A 21,746-nucleotide genomic window follows, 5' to 3' on the forward strand; every position below is an offset into this window, starting at 1 on the left:
CCGCCTGGTACGGCAACTGCACCGTCCGCAACCGCAGGGCTCTCCAGAGGATGGTGCAGTCTGCCAAACGCATCGCCGGGGGCACACTGCCTGTCATCCAGTACATCTACAGCACCCGGTGTCACAGGAAGGCCAAGAAGATCTCAAGGCCATCAGACTGTTAAATAGTCACCACTAGCCGGCCTCCGCCCAGTAACCTGCTCTGAACTTTAGTCACTATTTGATCACATAGATATTTGTGGCTGAAATGACATGGAAACAACATTGATTCAAGCAGTTTTGTCCAGTGGGTACATGTTGCATAAGCATGATTTAGCCTACTCCAACTACTCTATAAGTAAACTAAAAAAGATAAGGTGTACAGCTGATATGCAGGTATGATTCATTGCGCTCGTCTCAGTTCTAGAAGCAACGTGTGTGAGGGGACCAGAAGTAGTGCCCTTTGAACAAGCTGTTGATTGACAGACAGAGCTCAGCGATTACACAAACAACCTGAGGATAGTATGCTACTTCTATAGTATTATAGTAGGGAGCCGATTAGCCTGGACAGGTAACACAGCTAAATCTGAGCAGGTAAACTCCTGCATATGTGACATGAGAGAGCAGACTCATCTGGGCAGGTGAAGCAGCAAAACCTCAGCAGGTGAAAGTCATGAAGTTGTGTGGTGACACTGGTGACTATCTCTGTGGATCTGTGAGAATGGAGGCTTTGAAGCGGTGGAGGGCAGGATGGGGCTATCCCACTACTCTGCTGTGCATCTATGGGTTCTTCAGTACTGTGAAACCTATAGAACCTTTCCTCATACCTTACCTGACAGGTCCAGACAAAAACCAGACAATGAAACAGGTAAGCTACTACAGTAGTAAAATGTCAATAAAATGTTGTCATTCCCGCACTTGAGATTTTGAACAGTGCTATATCTATGAGGAGACCAGGGAACGAAGTTACACAGGGTCAGTTGTAACAGCCTGATAATTGAATGTTATTCAATGTGCTAATGCTTGGTTAGTGTCTCTACATGCCTAAGAAGTTTGTTTAAATCCATCTATTATCTTTTGTTTTGTTGACAAAAAATGGGTTTTGAGACCCTAAAGTAAATATCCTTCCGTCTCTCTTTTTTTAAATGTTTGACCTTTGGAACATTCTCCATTTTATATTTGTATAGTTGATGACAATATTGTTGTATTTTCTCACAAGATTTAGATAAGCATAGGCTCCTATGCGGTGTGTTAGTTGTAACGCAGTACTTTAAACCTTATATGGTATTTAGACATATTTCACAATTATATAAAATGTCACTTCTTTACATCAAGTTTAGCAGTACAGCTAAGATAATACCTTAGAAAATGAAAAGAAAAGTCAAATTCATACTTTTGAATACTAATATAAATAGCCTACAGTGCCGTGAAAAGTATTTGTCCCCTTTTTGATTTTCTCTACTTTTGATACTGAATGTTATCAGATCTTCAACCAAAACCTAATATTAGATCAAAGGAACCTGAGTTTACAAATAACAAAAAATGTTATACTTATTTTATTTATTTAATTAACAAAGTTAAGCAACACCCAATTCCCCTGTGTGAATAAGTAATTGCCCTCTTACACTCAATAACTGGATGTGCCACCTTTAGCTGCAATGACTGCAACTAAATGCTTCCTGTAGTTGTTGATCAGTCTCTCACATCGCTGTGGAGGAATTTTGGCCCACTCTTGCATGTAGAACTGCTTTAACTCAGTGACATTTGTGGGTTTTCAAGCATGAACTGCTTGTTTCAAGTCCTGCCCAAACATCTGAATTGGGATTAGGTCTGGACTTTGACTAGGCCATTCCAAAACGTCAAATGTGTTGCTTTGTAACCATTTTCATGTAGACTTGATTGTGTGTTTAGGATCATTGTCTTGCTGCATGACACAGCTGCTCTTCAGCTTCAGCTCTCAGACAGTTTGGTTTTCGCCAGACATTACGGGACCTATCTTGCCCAAAAAGTTGACTCAAGTTTTTGCCAAAAAGCACCTCGAAGATCATCAAGACTCTTGGAAGAATGTTCCATGGACAGATGAGTCAAAAGTATAACTTTTGGGACGACATGTGTCCCATTATGCCCACTGTGTTTGGAACAACATATGGATTCTTTAGACATTCAGAATAGCGAAAAAAATGCATGCTGAGGGAAGCCACTCTACAAATTATTACTAACCCAAACACAGTGGACAACAATACGCCTTCAGTGAAGGGCTAAGGATTTATAAAATAATGATTATAATAATAAAAAAATGATAATTATATTATTATTTTCAATGATGTTCTGATTTAATCTCTTCAGTTTTTGTTGGAAAAGATAAAGGGTTAACACTGAAGGATTTGTCTTTGCTGGTCTCTGGGAAGATACATCTAGCTAGCTAAGTCAGCCATTGGCTAGGCCATCAGAAGCTAGATAAGGCATCTGCCATTCCACTGTTTTAGGGCAAAACTTTGGAGTGACAGTGGAATCAACCAATCACATTTTGACTTAATGAGTGGGACCGTTTTTACAAAAATGTATGAATACTTCTGCCTTCTTGAAGGTCAACAGGTCACTGCGCAATAGTGAGCAGTAGTTTTCCCACGGTCTAGCTAGCTAGCTTTTGTTGTCGGCTAGTTTGCAGCGGCTGCAGCAGATGTTATCAAAGAGGATGCTGTTGCTAATTTGTTAGCTTCTCCCTTTTCAAGAATAACTTTCAACAAGTTACGTTTCAAATTATCATCATCTGGTGAGTGGAACTGTTTTTTATTGCAGCGTGCATGCTGTTGTTAGCCATCTCTTTGAAAATAACTTGTGTGTGTGTGAAACATTGTCGGGTTCGATCCCCGGGACCACCCATACGTAAAAATGTATGCACACATGACTGTAAGTCGCTTTGGATAAAAGCGTCTGCTAAATGGCATATTATTATTATTTTATTATCATTTAAAGTGGAACTGACAGCAACATGAAATCTTATTAAAATCTGTTCATATACACCCCCAGGATATGGTAATTTTCACGTTTTCATACATTCCTAGAATGTTTGGGAATTACGTAAACTAAGGCATTTGTGAAAATTCTATAGCAATATAGAGTGGGAAAGTGGCCGTGCATTTGGACAATTAATAGACACTGCAGTAAATAAAACAGAATAAAAACATCTGTCTTGTCCAGGACCGGAGTCTACACAGACCGGTGCGCTTAAGCCAATCAGAGCTACAGTAGACCTTTATACAAACAAGTCATTTGCCACAGGGGCCTGCAATCATTCACTTTGAACTGGACTTTGTGTTTACAGGCAGTTGCAACAGCGCGACTTTAGATCATTAGAACACATTCGCCAAAAGCCACAAAATACACCTGAATGGATTTCTGCAAATATGTAAACACCACAGGAGTCCTCTTATTTTTGGGAACTTTACAGTCCTATTGATCAAACAACCATGAAAAGGTAAATTTGAATTGTAGCCTCCTCGTCTTTCTGCAGCTTGCCTGCCAATGCATGCTTGTCCCAGACAAGCATCCAAGCTAACTGGCTAAAGTTGGCTATCTTGCTAGCTAGCTACTTCCAGACATAAATGAGAGAACACCTCACTCTGACTATTTGACTCGCCGTAGCAGAGCTGTTTGGGCTGTTTACATTTTATCTAGAGCGTTCTTGACTATTACTTTTTATGCCTGTTTACTGACACCGGTCATATTCAGCAGTTGTTGCACGTTGGTAAATTAATCAGTTGTTCTGCGCTCTGGCACACTCAGAGGAGAGTGCTCTGAAATCGGAGTAGATAGCCAGAGTGAATTTGCGAATGCAAGAGATATGCTAACTGTATAACAGTCGTTCAAGTTCTTGCTAGCTAACCAAATGACACCTGCATCTCTAGCTGTGTATAGCTACCGAAAAATGTCAGTCACTCCCCCACTCCTCCAATGGCATGACATGACATCCTCCTAGTAGCTAGCTAGCTATCTACCTAACGTTAGCCTCAGTGTTTTTAGCTTGCTACATAAATAGATACGCTAGCCTATTAGCCACGTTATGACTGACTTGCCCTTGCTATTTTGATTGTATTGTCATTCCCAGCTTTAGTTACAATCGTCAGTTTTTGTCCAGAATATTCAGTCTTTGAAACTGAAACAGTGCATCCCGAATGGAGGCCGCAAACAATGTACCAGGCCAGCTGTGATTTACAACCTGATAGCAAAAAATGTTGGACTACCAAGAAATGTATTGGTGAATTATATTATTCATGCATTGAACTGCATCCATCTATTCTGCCAACAATGCCTTAGTGTACATCATGGAACATTGAGTCAAATAGAACCTATTTTTAAAACCTCTTATAAAGTTGGTTTTGTAGCATAAACTGGGAATTGGATATGTTTTACTGATATTATGATTGTCTGTTTGTTTCATATCTGCAAAGTAGTTAAAACGCTGTCAGTTTCACTTTAAACTTAAGGTCGCCGGTTACTTTGTGTGCTAAACGTGAAATGTTTTTTTGCAATGGGAAGTAATAGTTGTAAATTTAGTTATGACTGACTTGCCCTTGCTATTTTGATTGTATTGTCATTCCCAGCTTTAGTTACAATTGTCCATTTTTGTCCAGAATATTCCGTCTTTGAAACTGAAACAGTACATCTCGAATGGAGGCAGCAAACAATGTACCAGGCCAGCTGTGATTTACAACCTTACTTTGTGTGCTAAACGTGAAATGGGAAGTAATAGTTGTACATTTAGATTGGGAAACGCTTAATGGTTGTGTTTTTGTATTGTTAGGATTGGTACCTACCGGCTTATTATGTCAGAGTTTATGGACTGCTTATCCTTTAACATCATGCTGTGTGTGACTGCTGTCTTTCAATCGGCCCTATGCAGTGGTGCCTGGAGAAGTGGGTATCCTCAAATTGCCAGAAAGTTCCCAAAAGGCCCGCCCAGCGAAGGAAAGGCACCCTGTGTGAAAAATCCTATGTTTTACTATGTTTTTATATGCGTTTTCCTATATATTTTTCAGATTTCCACTCTAAAAACCACACTTTTTTAAATAGAAAAAATACAAAAATATGATGGTCTAAGTCCACAACAATCTGATTGGGTGAGCCTGTTAGTGCATGATTTCTCTATTGTACTACATAATTGTTAAGTCGTGTACCCCCACTACACTACTTTGATACGCATCAGTAGAGATTAAGAAGTGAGTATAAGCAATGCCCACTAAAAAAAAGTGGGTATACGGTTTATACCTGCATATACCCACCACTACACCACCGGCCCTTTGTGTTTTACAAAAAATGCACTCTCCTACATGAGTGCGCTGGTATTATGGTTGTTGTCCTTTCAGAATCACGAACCTGTCACACACTGAACACTGAAGGCCTATAGGTTCGCCACTGCACAAACATGTCTGTAATAGTGTAACGACCCTGTATTGTGTTCTGTGTTCATGGGTGTGTTATCGTTCTCATGGGTGCTAGCAGGGGTTAAATATGCCAGGACAGATGGAAAGGTTGGGGGGGTATGATGGGTAATCCCGCGGGGTTTTGGAATGCTTAAATAGGGGTTACGGTCTCATCTCTCTCTCTTCTGTTTGGGACCCTTGATTTGACATGTTATATTTGTGTATGTTCGAGGTTTAGCGGCGTGGGCTGTGGCCTGAACAATAGCCCATTCAGGAATAAACCTGTGTTCTGCCTGTACACCTGGTGCCCGTCTCTCTTTTACTTTATGACCCAGCTGGTCATTACATTGGTGTCAGAAGTGCTTTCGATTGACGGGATAGATCGAGATTAGGCGAGTTAGCTGTTTCAGTATAGGCCGTGGTTAGCTTTAGCGTGACTCGCATCTACGGTCATGATGATCGGGGCGAGGCGGAAAGTTAAGGAAGAGTCGGACAAAGTGTCCGTTGTGGGCTCGGGTGTACCCGGTCGGGAGGGTCAGGCGATGACGGCTGTAGAAGAGCTGGAGAGCCACATGGCGGAAGTTAAATTGTCAGTCAGCAAGATGGCAGAACGGGCGGGTTTTCCTTCAAACCGCTCGACCAGAACAGACGTCACGGCGACGGAGATATCGACGTCACCGCGTGCGGAAATGGCTGGGCCTCCTTATGTAAACAGAGATGGCAGCGCCCCCTATTGCCATTAGCCACGGTAGCGGCTAAACTTCCAAAGTTCAATGGACAAGGTAAATGGGAAGATTTTTCACTCAATTCGAGTTGTTGGCTAGAGCCGGGAGGTGGTCTGACGAGACGAAAGGGTTACAGCTTGCCCTGAGCCTGGCAGAGGAGGCGTCGGAATGCCTGCTAACGCTAGCCCCGGACGAGAGGGGCGACTACGGTGCGCTAGTGGAGGCATTGGGGGGCCGTTTCGGCAGCGATGCACAGCCCAACATGCTGCGGATTGAACTGAATAACAAAAAGAGACTTCAGGGGGAATCATTAAAGGCGTTGGCAAGTGATATTCTGAGCCTGACCAGGCGGGCTTATGCAACTATGCCGATTGGGGTGCAAGACGAGCTGGCACGGGACAGTTTTATTAGAGCGCTCTCCCCCACCGAACTGGGTAAGCATGTTCAGATGTCGGACCCAGCATCTCTGCGGGCTGCAGTGGAGATAGCCAGGAAGAGGGAGCTGATCTGGGGTGAGGGAGTGAGAGTGGAGGTTGCCAGTCAACCAGAGGTGAGAGCAGCGGCGGCCAGGGTGCCGGAGGTCACCAAACCAGAGTGGGTCGACGAGTTGGGCGGGTTAGTCAAGACCGCTTCGCTTGTCATTGAGAGGGGCTCCAGACAACATCGCAGTGTCAGCTCAACTTCCATTGTCTGCTGGGGTTGTGGCCAGCCTGGCCACATTCAGCGGGAGTGTGGCAGATTCTCCAGTCAACAGGGAAACGACAGCGGGTTCTCGCGCAGGGGGCATCGCGGGCCCACCCCTCCGCCCCCGAACCCACAGTAAGCAGAAGAGGTACCCAGCAGCGCAGGCAAGAGGGTGGGGACCTGCTTCCCCAGGGTGTAGCTGCCACCGTGTTTCCTAGTCCGGTAGTTGTGGTGGGACGTACCACCATTGGGGACTTCTGCAATGTCATCGTCAAGGTAGAGGGGGTGGAATGTTTGGCCCTGGTCGACACGGGCTCTACAGTAACCCTGGTGAGACCAGACATACTACCTGTTGGGGTGCGGGTGGAGCCGACCCTTGTCCAGCTACGGACTGTCACGGGGGAGCTAGCCCCCATGTTAGGGAAGTGTCGGTTGTCTGTGACTGTGGGGGGAGAACTGTGGGGTGTCCGGTGTGGGTAGCAGCGGTACAGGACCCCTGTATACTGGGAATGGACTTTTGAAAAACTGTGGGGCTCAGTTGGACTTAGCTTCGGGCACTTTGAGGCTGTCGGGGGGGGCCCACAGTGGGAATATCGCCTTCGGGAGGGCCAGCAGGGGGCAGGGCTGTCCCTCCGTCTTCCTCCAAGCTTGCCGAAACTCCACTGGTCGTCCCGGCTGCTCCCTTGGTCGTTGTGCCATCCCAGCAGCTGTCTCCCGGCGGCAACGACCTTCACTCCCCATAATGGTGCAAGCACAGGCATCCCAGTAGCCCAAAACACACTGGCTCCTTCACCCCATCAGCCCGACGGGGGAAGGAGGAAGTTATCAACGCCGTTGAGGCTGTGTGGCTGAAAAACTGTCAAGGTCTGGACGAGAGACAACAGAGACAGTTAAAGCAGCTGCTGTTTGACTTTAAAGATAGCTTCGCTTGGGGGGGAAGATGAGGTAGGGCAAACGCACCTGGTTCAGCACGACATCGACACTGGGGACAACCAACCCATTAAAATTCGGCCCCGTCGCATTCCCCTTGCCAAGAGGGAAGCAGCAGCCACAGCTATTGCTGACATGTTGCGGGGCTGATTTCATTGAGCCATCAGATAGCCCATGGTCCGCGCCGGTCGTCATGGTGCCTAAGAAAGGGGGTAAACTTAGGTTTTGTGCGGACTACAGGGGCCTAAATTCTGTCACCACTAAAGACTCTTACCCCATACCGAGTATCGATGAGTCGCTAGACCACGTCAGAGGGTCCTCGTGGTTCTCTTCCCTTGATCTGTGCAGTGGCTACTGGCAGGTGCCCCTCTCGCCCGGGGCACGTGAAAAAACGGCCTTCTCCACGGATAGGGGCCATTGGCAGTTCAAGGTGCTGTGCTTCGGGCTTTGTAATGCTCCTGCCACCTTTGAGAGGCTCATAGACAGAGTGCTGGCGGGGGTTCCGAGAGACGAGTGTGTCGTGTACCTAGACGACATATTGGTACACGACACGTCGTTTGAGGGGGCACTGGGGGCACTTAGGCGAGTGCTGGAGAGGATCTCGGGGGCGGGGCTAAAATTACACCCGGAAAAGTGCCATTTCATGCAAAGGGAGTTGGCGTTCCTGGGTCATCAGCTGGGTGGTGAGGGTATCAGCACGATGCCAGACAAAGTGGAGGCTGTGAGGGGTGGCCAATTCCAAGGGGGAAAAAAAGAGGTTAAGAGCTTCCTGGGTCTGGCATCCTACTATCGTAGGTTTGTGAAAGGGTTTGCGGGGATAGCAGCTCCTTTGAACCACCTTCTCAAGAAGGACACTGTTTTTCAGTGGACCGAAGAGCACCAGCGGGCGTTTGAGGCCCTCAAAACGTGCCCTGGTGGAGGCCCCTGTCCTGTCCTCACCAGACCCGAACCGTCCGTTTATCCTGGACACCGACGCAAGCAATGAGGGCTTGGGGGCCGTGCTGGCTCAGCGTGGTTCTGACGGGGAGCACGTAGTAGCTTATTACAGCAGAACTTTTGATAAGGCTGAAAAACGCTACTGCGTGACAAGGAGGGAGCTTTTGGCTGTCGTGGCAGCAGTACGCCATTTCAAGTACTACCTGGGGGGCCTGCCGTTTGTGGTGCGGACGGATCACTCCGCCCTGCAGTGGCTTCTCTCCTTCAAGGAGCCAGAGGGTCAGATCGCCCGCTGGTTGGAGGAGCTGCAACCCTACGACTTCCAGGTGGAGCACAGGGCCAGCCTTCGCCACAGCAATGCAGACGCCTTGTCCCGCCGCCCGTGTGCTGAGGACGGCTGTGGGTACTGCGCCAAACGGGTGGAGCGAGAGAGGGAACTGTGCATGGAGGAGGGAGTCACCGCCACGGTGAGTCAGCTGAGGGTGACAGAGCGCCGGGAGCTTGAAGCTGTGGACGTCGGGGAGTGGAGGCGTCGCCAGGAGGAGGACGCAGAGCTGCGTCCTGTGCTGGGGTGGGTGGAAGAGAGAAGACGACCGCCATGGGGGGAAGTAGCCCCTCTATCACCAGTCACCAAAGGACTCTGGGCTAAATTCTCAGTCCTTAGAGTGGCTGAGGGAGTGCTCCAGAGGGGGTGGAAAAAGCCAGCTACTGGAGAAATGACGTGGCAGGTAGTGGTTCCCAAAAGGCTGCAAGGGAGCGTGTTACAGCAGCTTCACGGGGAGTAGGCGCAGGGCATTTTGGGGTCTCCAAAACGTTAAAGCGCGTACGTAAAGGCTTCTATTGGGCCAGGCACAGGAGGGATGTGGAGGACTTTTGCAGGCAGTGCGATGAGTGTGCTGCTAAGAAAGGACCTCCAGGTCAGTCACACGCCCTCCTACAACAATTCCCAGTAGGGGAGCCCATGGAGAGACTGGGGGTAGACATAGTTGGACCGTTTCCAACCACAGACAGCGGTAACAGGTGGATTCTAACTGCTATGGACTACTTCACCAAGTGGCCAGAGGCTTACGCTCTCCCAGACCAGGAGGCAGAAACAGTAGCTGATGCATTGGTAGGGGGAATAATCAGTCGGTTTGGGGTGCCACAGTCTATACACAGCGACCAGGGGAGAAACTTTGAGTCACGGGTGTTCTCAGAGTTGTGTAGACGGTTAGGCGCGGAGAAGACGCGCACTACTCCGCTTCACCCCCAGAGTGATGGGCTGGTGGAAAGATTTAACAGAACATTAGCACAACAGCTGGCTATCGTTACCTCAAAACACCAGAGAGATTGGGACACCCACTTACCGTTTATTCTTATGGCATGTAGGTCGGCTGTTCAAGAATCGACTGCGTGCTCCCCAGCGCTACTAATGTTAGGTCGTGAGTTGCGCACCCCAGCCGAACTGACGTTTGGCCACCCTCCTGATAACGACGACGGGGTTTTGCCTGGCCCGAACTATGTTCGTCATCTGCAGAACCGGTTAGAAGCGGCTCACACCTTCGCAAGAGAGCAACTCGAGAACGCAGGGATGCGCCAAAAGCGGCACTATGACTCACGCGCTAGGGGGAGGCACTTTGGAGCGGGAGAACGCGTGTGGCTTCACAACCCCACGCGCAAGAAGGGGCGGTGCCCAAAGCTGGACAGTGCCTGGGTGGGGCCGTGCCTGGTGATAGAGAGAGTGGGGGAGGTGACGTACCGGGTGGAGGTTCCCCCACGGAGCAGGAAGGTGGTGGTCCACCGGGACCGATTGGCGCCCTACAGAGGGAGGAAAACGGTAGGGAATGGAAGTGAGGACTCTGATGTGAGCACACGGGGACAGTCTAGCGAGGAGACTCTAGTGCAAGCTGAGCCTGGGACGGGGGCTGCCTCTTCGGAGGGCGCTGGAAATGACATTGGGGCAGATGAGTGTTCTGGGGGTCCACCAGTGAGAGTCAAGGGAGGCACAAGAGACTGATGCGACCTCCGGGTCGTTTTAAGGATTTTGTTTTGTAACCCTAGGGGCTAGGGTTTAGAAAGGGGGGGGCTATGTAACGACCCTGTATTGTGTTCTGTGTTCATGGGTGTGTTATCGTTCTCATGGGTGCTAGCAGGGGTTAAATATGCCAGGACAGATAGAAAGGTTGGGGGGGTATGATGGGTAATCCCGCGGGGTTTTGGAATGCTTAAATAGGGGTTACGGTCTCATCTCTCTCTCTTCTGTTCGGGACCCTTGATTTGACATGTTATATTTGTGTATGTTCGAGGTTTAGCGGCGTGGGGTGTGGCCTGAACAATAGCCCATTCAGGAATAAACCTGTGTTCTGCCTGTACACCTGGTGCCCGTCTCTCTTTTACTTTATGACCCAGCTGGGTCATTACAATAGATATAAAGGCTCTTAAGATATTGTTTCAAGAAAGGAGTGTATATATTTGGCCTGGCGAAGCGGTTTAATGCGCTGACTGAATGGAAGCTGATAATTATGAGGTTTTTTTACCGCTGGTCTCGGCAAGGAATTGCGAGTCCTCACTGTCTGAGACCGAGTCAAGCCCGAGGACAAATGTATCCGACATCGAGACACGACCGAGACACTCAATATGTGGTTTCGAGACCGATCTCGAGTTTAGTTTAGTTTATTAATTCGACCATAAAAAAAAAACAAGGATACATAAAACTTGAAAAAGCCATACATGCACATGAGTAAAATCATCTGGGACTTATTTCCATTGTGGTCCTCTTGAAACAAGATGGCTAGGCAAGACTGAACACAGTATGACAGCGAGATAATAAAACATCAATGTGGCAATTACAATGATAATTAAATAATGGTCAATTTCAGAACATTTTATATAACATGTTGTAAAACATGAATGTTTTTCCTTGTGTGGTAGGTTTTGACACTCTTATGTAGGTGTCATAACCAGCCATGAAATAACTACCGTGGTAGGTTTTGTGGGTTGACACTCTTATGTAGGTGTCATAACCAGCCATAACAGGTCTAAATATGCTGTATGTTTAATGACCATATTATGACAGGTTATGACAAGTTATGTCAGCTGTTCTGACATCTTATGACTGTGTCATAATGTGTTATGACGCTGATGTCAAGTAAAGTGTTACCCTGAGTCAATGTACCAGGGGTTATGATAAAAAAGTGAAATGTATTGAATGAGGTGAAGAAATAATAAGAAAACATTCTTGGTAGGGTCCACTGATGGTGCGTTCGAATGCTTTTCGGGAACTCGTAGCTCCCAGTTGGTGAACTCTGGATGACATCATGAATGCATTTGAGTGCTTGAAATCTGAAAAACTATTCAACCAATGAGAAACTAGATGGCTAAGCAAGCTAATGTTGCTAATAAATGAGTTAGCTTGCTTACATTGACAATGTGTCAAAACATAGACTATTGGTCAAACTAACTACATTATCCACATTATTAAGGATGTAAATGGCTGTGTCGGTCATCTTTTGATCTGAAGGTGAAAGGTCAGGCAGCATCACTCATTCTGGTGTGAGTTTCCCACTTGGAACTCCGATTTGGAGGATCATTCTAGTGGGTCTTTCCGACTCGGGAAATCGTATCTCTGACTTTCCGATAGCGTACGAATGCACCACCAGTCTTTGACATCATTACCATTTACCTCAGGTGACCAATGAGATTTTCCCTGTGTGGACATACTCCTACCTGGCTGTGCTGGTGCCGTCTTCCTGCTCACCGATTGGCTGCGCTACAAGCCCGTCGTGGTGTTCCAGTGCATCAACCTCTTTGTTACCACAGCAATGCTGCTCTGGCTGCAGGGAGTGGCAGCCATGCAGGCAATGCAGTTTGCCTACGCCGTGGTGACAGCCAGCGAGGTGGCCTACTTCTCATACATCTACAGCATAGTGGACCTGAAACACTACCGCAAAGCTACATCCTACTGCTGTAGTGTACAGCTGCTAGGCTACACAATGGGATCTGTGCTGGGACAGCTGCTGGTCAGTTTCAACCTCATGTCCTACAACAACATCCTGGTACTAACCCTGATGTTGATCTCCATCGCCCTGGTGACTTCCCTCTTCCTGCCCATGCCACAGAGAAGCATGTTCTTCCATCGGAGTCAGGAGAGGCATAAAACTGGAAATGTAGAAGAAATGGACGCCCAAGAACTACCAGAGGCACTAGGAAGAGGGGACGTGTGCAGATGATGGGGAAATGTCAGAGTCCCCTGAGGGGCCAGTGAGAGCTAGGAGCTGCAGCCAGGTTCTTATCCAGCTGTGGAGAGACTTCCTCCAGTGTTACTCTACCAGGGAGCTACTGTACTGGTCAGTGTGGTGGGCACTGGCCATCTGTGGCTATAACCAGACAATGAACTATGTTTAGGTGCTGTGGCAGCACGTAGAGCCATCCCAGAACTTCACAGTCTACGATGGAGGGGTGGAAGCTGTGTCCAACCTATTTGGTGAGTAAGCCAACAACGCTATAGACCCATTTCCTGGTGCCGTCATGAAATGTTGTGTGCGCAGTTCGAGTTGGGTCTGACCGCGACCCGCATCCTGTGCCAGGCCAGAACAGCCCAGGGATGGACCAACCAGGGAGGCAAAGTTAGTTAACATAGCGACCAGTGCACCAGTGTTTTATTGAGGTGTCGCCAGCGGTAACTAACATGGCGACCAGTGCACCAGTGTTGTATCGAGATGCCTGTCGATCTGAGGTGCTTCCCACTGGACAGCTGTATCACGGTGTCGCCGGCGGTAGCTAGTAACGTGGCCCATTTTTGCCCCTCCCAGGATTATATTTCAAGTAGGATAGCAGCTTACACAAGAAATAACTCATATTGGTAGTCGTCTAGATGTCACCATGATACAGTCTACTCAGTTGGGAAAGCATGAATGGCAACATCACCGGGACACAATGTCTTTCGCTCCCGTTTGCCAATCACTGCAGTCCCGCAACAGTGTGGGAAGTAGCTACTATAGTCTCGCTAATGTCAGGGGGTGACAGTCACAGCAAGCACATGCATGCAACACATTCAAGCAACAGTACACTCATCATAAGTACTTTCAATACAAATAAACAGTCGGCCTCCCGAGTGGCGTAGCGGTCTAAGGCACTGCATCGCAGTGCTTGAAGTGTCACTACAGACCTGGGTTCAATCCCAGGCTGTGTCACAGCTGGTCGTGACCGGGAGACCCATGAGGCGGCGCACAATTGGCCCAGCGTCAACCCGGGTTAGGGGAGGGTTTGGCCGTCCGGGATTTCTTTGTCCCATCACGCTCTAGCGACTCCTTGTGGCGGGCCGGGTGCCTGCAAGCTGACGTCAGTTGGCAGCTGGACGGTGTTTCCTCCGACACATTGGTGCGACAGGCTTCCGGGTTAAGCGAGCAGTGTGTCAAGAAGCAGTGCGGCTTGACAGGGTCGTGTTTCGGAGGACGCGTGGCTCTCGACCTTTGCCTCTCCCAACTCCGTAGGGGAGTTGCAGCGATGGGACAAGACGAAAAAGGGGTAAAAGTAAAAAAATTAAACGGTACAATTATTTTTTGTGTAAAACTAACAGTGAAATATGACTCCGACTCATCATCTCCGGCTTCAAAACCAAACTCTTGCAGTAGTTCTGCTGCTAAGTGAAATCCGACTCTGTAGACCCGTAGAATGAGGAAATATCCAGGAGCCAATGGGAAGAGGGGGCTGGTTTTCCTTGAGCGGTCCAAGAGGAGCATCCAGGAGCCAATGGAATGAGGGGGTTGGTTTTCCCTGGGCGGTCTTTCCCTGGACGCGGGTCGCAGTTGGACCATATTGTGCAGTTCTTCATCAGAAACCTTGTTGTTTACCTAGCAATGGATACAATCACATGCAACTTCAAATGCAGCTTGTGCAAGTTCACAAACATGTAATCAGATGGTTCTATATCGTGGAGCTCCACCCCATGGGGGGGGCTTCACTCCTATTGGTTTACCACTCTGCCTAGGCAGCACAGCCTGATAAGAAAATGATGCATGCGCTCCAGCCAATGGGAGACCAGCTGGCCCTATATATTGGAGCGCCTCCTATCCATCAGTCTCCATTTTTCTTCAGTGAGACTGACAATTGCCTTGAAGAGAGAAGCACGCCAGAGACTTAGTTACGAACCTGCCGTTGATGGAGAAGACACTCGACGTTGTAGGCTACTGCAGACCCACATGACCTATGTCATGTGTGCTTGGGGGGGAAAGTTGAGTGTGTTTATAGGGAAGTTGGGCTGTGCCACTGTTATACAGTCGGCATTTAGCAGTGGTCAGGACCATAGGGGAATAAAGACGTTTTCTACTGAATACTCCTCAGTTTCGCACTCTCCCGCTTTCACAGAATTATTGGGAGTACTCTGCCCACCTGGCTATACCGGAAGTTGAGGCGAGATTACGCTATTCAATTTCACTGTACCCCTCCACCCTTTACGGGAATCGTGGAGACGGTGATGGCATCTCTAGAGAAGGTCGCAGCTCTGAACAAAGAGATTGCAAAGAAGGCAATTACAGTAGTTCCTCCGGAGCAGAGGAAATAAAGATCTAAACTCGCCCTACTTTCTCGTGCCATAAAAAGACGTGGGCGTGCAGCTGATTTTGGATTTACGTGTACTGAACAAGAGCGTACCCAAACAGCCTTTCCCCCATGCTCACAAAAAAACGTCTGCATGAGCATCGACCTGAAGGAAGCATACTTCCATGTGCTTCCGTGTCACAGGAGGTTTCTATGCTTTGCCTTCCAGGGAAGTAGCGTATGAGTACACAAGGGTGCCTTTCGAGTATGCCCTGGCACCTCGTACCATTTCCAAATGTGTGGAGGCGGCTATAGAGCCTCTACGTCGCCAAGGAGTCAGGATGCTGGCCTACTTTGACGACCTGTAGGTTCTCACCCCGTCAGCAAAGCTGGCGATAGCACACACAGCCTGGCTGGTGATGCATTTCACGCTGAGAATTGGGAAAAGAGCGTGCTGTCACTCCTGCACCCGCTCCCCCTCCCTGGCGCTCGAGGGCATCATTATGCACACCTGTTACCATCATTACGCGCATCAGCGCTCATTGGACTCACCTGGACTCCTTCACTTTGTTGATTGCCCCTTCTAAATCGGTTTGTTCCCCAGTTTGATCCCCGTGTCTGCATGTCTGTTTATATTAAATGTTCACTCCCTGTACCTGATTCTCATCTCCCAGCGTCGGTCCTCACACGTGCAGCAGATTGTTTATCTGGGTCTCCAGTTTTACACTGCGACCATGATGGCACGGATTTCTAATCCTCGAAAATCTGCGATTCTGTTGGCCCTCAGTCAGTATCATCCGAAGCACGGTGACGGCGCACTCTGTCATGTCCCTTCTAGGGCTCATGTCGTCTGCCCACACCGTGGTCCCACTGGGGCTCCTGCACATGCGCACACTACAGCAGTGGTTCACCCAGCTACAACTAGATCCGGTGCATCATCATTGTCGTCTGTTGGTAGTTCTCCACTCTCTCAGAGCGGATCTGAACTATTGGCATCCCCTCGCACATCCCGGTCTATACAGACGCGTCTCTGACGGGATGGAGTGGGACATGTCAGACTCTGGCAGTGGGAGGTGTGTGGCCTCCATTGGAGTGTCACATCAACCTCATGGAGTTGGAAACAGTTCTGCTGGTACTGCGACACTTCACCCTGTGCTTCAGGGTCGTGACGTGTTGGTCTGACCAGACAATCGAACTGCGGTGGCCTACATCAACCGCCAGGGAGGAGTTAGGTCTTGTTGACATCACTACACATTCCAGGCCAGCTCAACGAAGGGACAGACCTCAGTCCCGAGGGGGTCCTCGGGACGACGAGTCGCGTCTGCACCCCAACATTGTTCACACGCTGGTGCGACAGTAAAACCATCGACCCGATGTGTTGCCGGGTGGAGAGTTCTTTTTTCTGCAATTTCTCTTTGACAGACAACCTTTGCCATCCACCATTAAGGTGTATGCCTCAGTGATTTCTGCCTGTTATGAGGGATTTGGCAGGGTGTCTGTTTTTAGCCACCCCTTCAAGAAATATTTTCTGTTGGGGACACGGCGCCACAGTGGGATTTGGCATTGGTGCTTGAGGAGATTTGGAAGCTAGAGCCCTGCACGGACGTACATTTTAAGCCCTATCCACGCGCGGAACATTCAGGCCCTACCCTAACCAGGCCCCGATTGGTTCTGCCCACTTTAAGGCCCTGCCCGAAGCCCGGAATCAGAAATAACTTCCTCCGTTAGTAAATCCATTAGCTGCACCTCTCTGTCCGTTGCTCGCTCCCTGCACACAGCTCGCTCTGCATGCGCTCTGCTCGCGGCAGCTTTGAGTCTGAGTATCTATAGCAACAGCTCCGCTTGGGCTGCTCAATGAAGCAACATCAGACAGCAGTTAGCTGCTTTATCACGCTAAACTCAAGGAACATTATTATTTTCTATGAAGTAATCTCTCCTGTCTCATATTTGATGAGGTTGAAGCACTTCTGAAACCATGTTATGATCTTAGTCAGATATTACTGTACTGCGCAGCAGAGCATGCACAAATGGCCCAGCTTCAAAATGTTAGTGATCAATTTAGTGATACCTGAGCCCTACCTGTACCCTAGTTATTGATAAAACAAAATCAGGCCCTACCCGGCCATAACCCAATGTATAATGTCGGGGCCCGTCGGGCACGGGTCGGGTAGCAGAGCTCTATTGTAAGCCGCCATTAGAGCCATTAGCCCAGAATCCATTGAAAATGCTGTCTCTAAAGACAGCATTGCTACTGGCTTTGAACTCTGCCAAATTTGTCAGTGACCTGTGCGCTCTGTCGACACGACTGTCTCACCATTAAAAGGCAGATCGCGGATCCTGGAGCTATGGATTTTCTCCCCTCCTCCACATGAAGGGGCCAGAGAGGTACAGCTCCATCGTCTGTGTCCAGTTCGCGCATTGTGTGTAATTCAGTCATCGCCAATGTTCCCTCTAATCACATTCTTTTCGGCACTGAGCAAATTTCTGGTCTGCTGAGCTCAAACTTGAGCTTTGTGAAAATTCAGTGCAACTTCTGGTAAACACTGAGGCTGTACCCACTTTAAGTTAGCTATAACAGTGGTCAAGTAGGCTACTGTGGCTATTTGATCATAATGTAGACCTATCAGAGTGGCCTACCATCAAAATCAATGGAGAAAATGCATCCCATACATTGTAACATGGAAATAGCTGTTCTTTCATTCAGCCTACAGTACCAGCCAATGTGTGGTGTTCAATGTAGGCCTACATTCCGTGAGACTTTTGGAAAAAAATATGCAGGGCTTGACATTAACCTGTTTATTCACTTGTCCTTCAGACAAGGAGGTGACTGAGAATGTGTTGTTTGAAACCACCACAAAATAAAGTTAACTATTATTCCCATACCATTATTACAGAGAATCAGACAAATTGTGCTACCCTCTGCCTATTGGCTACTTAGCTTATTCAACCCTGTCTCAAAATACAACACTGCCCCTTTAAGACAGAAAAAATGTATCATCTTTACCTGACTCGCTTTTCAAAGATGGCTAGAAATGCACACGCTTTGTGATCTTGTAGGAAGCAACCACTTCCCCCATTGCTGACTAGAAATGAACTATAACTGGGCTAATAACTCACTTACTAGCAAAGAATATGAACTAATGTGCACGTGGCTACATGAAGCTCTCGCTTTGATCTCAAAACAAGTGCATCTCCTCCCGACCACTCATGCTGTGAACACAGTCCAGTTCAAAGTGAATGGCACAGATCCATATATGGCAATGGTCTATTTGCATATAGGGATACTGCAGTACTGACTGGTTATGCCGCACCGGTCTGTAGAGTATGGGCTGAGTCATGCCTGTCAATGCAATAGAATCCTACTCCGGTGCGTTCTGCCTACAAGAAAATATCGATCATAGTTTTCTTTTGCATACTAAGTTGCATAGTTCATTTTGTTTAGGTATGTTGCATTGAAAGTGGCTAATATTGGCAATTCCCACAGTAGAGGGAAACGTTGATAGTGTTAACTAAAGGGGAAAACTAGAAAGTTGAGTGAAGGTCAATCTCGTGCTTCTCTGCACAGGCTGATATTTCTTCTACATAGCAGTCCCAGGGGAGCCCCATGCAGCTTAAAGGGAACATTGGTCATCGCCTCAGCTGTTTGTCTGCTATGGCGCGGCTGCGCTTGGTAGGCCACTTTCCAAGCAGCGTTTGTCTCACTGGCTTTGCGATTGCATTGAGATAGCCTATCAGACAGAAGGGTGTCCCTTGCCTTCGGACATCAGGGCCCACTCCACACGTGGAGTTGCGGCTTCCACTTGCCGTTTTAGGGATGTGGGGATCAGGGATATTTGTGCGCCAGTGTCGTGGTCGACACCATCCCCATTTATCCGTTTATATCTCTTAGATATGTCCTCGGGCTCTCTCTTGCTCAGTCTGTACTGAGAGGGCTTAGGCTGAGGGACCGGGTTGGTGGGCTGCTGAGATTTTTCTCTTGGACAGCCTTCTTTGTGGGACATATGTAAGGGGTCATGATTACGGTCTGCAGAGTTCAGTTTGTCCATGACCTTTGGTCTGCTCACCAGTCTTTGACTAGGTGCGGCGGACTGACTGACTGAGGACACAGTAGCTATATACACTTAGTACTCCTTTTCTTTATGTGGGAAGTGTTAGGACCAGCAGGGAGTACATTCCGGCTCGCTTGCTCTGCCCTACCCTAAACCAATAGGAGCGAAGCCCCCCCTATGGGGCGGAGCTCCACAATATAGAACAATATTTACTTGGTATGTAACTCCAGTTCTATGAGTGGAAAGGAGTGGGCTTCAGGCTCTGCCGGCCACCAGGGTCTCACTGAAGACTATAAGGGAGGCTGATGGATAGGGGGTGCTCCAACATATAGGGTTAGCTGGTCTCCCATTGGCTGGAGTGCGTGCCAGAGCATATGAGCGGAGTGGAGCGGTGAGAATCTCAGCTCCTCGCTCACGGAGCTGTTCACCCCTCCGCTCCCCCCGCTCAAAGCCACATCAGGCCAGTCCGCTCATTATCGCTCAGCGCTCAACGCAGTTTGCATCGCGCTCCACTCAAATCGCCCCCCGCTCACTCCAAAAAAGGAACAAAATCTGCATGTATTTCACTTTTAGCTTAAACCACAGCCTTACTTTATCTCCCCGAATTTGTTGCATACAGACTCATCTCGGATTATCCATTCTGTCTTGAAACGGGGATCTAACACTGACGCTAAAATGAGATGTTAATCAGTATAGTATATTCCATAGCGAATTGACACGTTGTTTGCCAATGTTTCTGCAAAAGCAGCGATGCCCATTGGAAGTGCAGCGTGAGTGTAATCGGTGAGCAGGGATTTGATTTCTGTGACAGCAGGGAGGATCATCCCCAGGTTCCCCAGCTCCTTCTGCATTTTGTCTGTGAGGTCTGCTAGTGGTGTCAGCACACTGACAAGGTGCGTCAGCTGCCGTACTTGATTCAGGGTGATGTTAGCAACATTAGACTTGAGTTTGTTTTACCATAACGGGTCTTTTTGGAACAACCGGATGAACGACTGAATCATCCGCAGCTGGCTGCTCCATCGAATGGCGCAGGCATTTGTGGGGCGGACACCTAATTGGTCGGTTTCCTCTGTGCTCTTGCGTACACTTTTCACCAGGTGCCCGACTTTCACTAACAGCCTATTAATGTTGTCGTGCTTGTTAACGGCGTTTTTGATCGCCAGCTGAAGCATGTGAATGGGGCATCTCAGATGTAAATTTGACAAAGTAAAGTACTGATTTATCATAGTTTCTTGGGGAGTGTAGCCCGGTTGAGCTGCGCTGGCGAAGTGTTGCATCCCTTCGCGTTCTCCTTTACTCAGCGGTTCATAGTCCATGAAAATCATTTCAAAAATGCTACATCCAGCTCTCTTTTTCTCTCCCTTGTTATGGTTGGGCCTTTGCGTGCAGTGAATAAACTTTTGAATTCCTCAACCCCTTTTCTCTTGTTGCTGCTGCTGCTCCTCTCGCTCTATAAAATACAAATTAATGGACGACACAAATTAAATTAAACAGATGGATTCTGGGTCAGGCTTGAGCATGCTTCAGACTCGTGGTGTGAGCGAGCGAAATTGGAGCGGGACATAGGGCGACGCTCCGTCCTTTTAAAAATGCCGCTCTGCGCTCTGTTCAAAATCCGTCCGCTCACGCTCCACGCTCGCTCCCGCTCCACTCCACTCATATGCTCTGGTGCGTGCATCATTTTCTTATCAGGCTGCACTGCCTAGGCAGCGGGGTAAACCAATAGCAGCGAAGCTCCCGCTAAGGCGCTTTGCTCCACTCATAGAACTGGAATTACATACCCAGTAACTATCGTTATCGTCTACAACATTGCGGATGTCAGAGGATTGATTACCTAGCAAGCTAGCAAGCCAGCGAGGTAAGGTAAAATATCACAAATAGAGCTAGATAAAGCCAGAATAATAATATACTTGTTGAACAACTGCATCCCACCGCTGCAACCAAAAACACAAACTTTTGAAAAATGTAAGACTAAAGGATGAACACAGCATATGGAGCTCAAGAACGTCCCTTTATTCTCTCAAGTAAACCATCTCAAACAGGATACATGACCATCTGTTTTTTGTAGATGCTTGTCAGGCATTAATAATCAATCATCAACAGTCTAACACCTTACAATGGTATATAGCAACGTCATGTAAAATGTTAGGGCTCAGAGCACTGTGTGTTCCTTGCAGGAGCAGTGACAGCCTATGGTATTGGTTTCACCCAGGTGGATTGGGCCCAGTGGGGAGAGTTGGCTCTGGGTTAATTCTCTGGCCTGGGAGCTGCAGCCCTTTTCACAATGACTTTCACAGCCAATATCTGGGCCTGCTACGCTGGCGACATTGTCTTCAAGTGCCTCTACATGCTGCTTATCACCATAGCCATGTGAGTGCAAATATAATAATGATAAATTGAGAATTACTGCCGTCTGGTTATGTAGATAGATCTAGCTAAACGCCTCATGTCCAAATTAATGGAAAAGATGAGCACTGCAAATCTGGAAATGACATAGGGGCTGA

General features: G+C 48.1%; 1 pseudogene; it reads left to right on the forward strand.

The window, feature by feature from the left end:
• The first annotated feature begins 163 nt into the window (after positions 1–163).
• LOC121568458 lies at positions 164–21,616 on the forward strand (annotated as a pseudogene).
• Positions 21,617–21,746: the final 130 nt, after the last annotated feature.

This window comes from Coregonus clupeaformis, chromosome 6, assembly GCF_020615455.1.
Source record: "Coregonus clupeaformis isolate EN_2021a chromosome 6, ASM2061545v1, whole genome shotgun sequence".
NCBI lineage: Eukaryota > Metazoa > Chordata > Actinopteri > Salmoniformes > Salmonidae > Coregonus > Coregonus clupeaformis.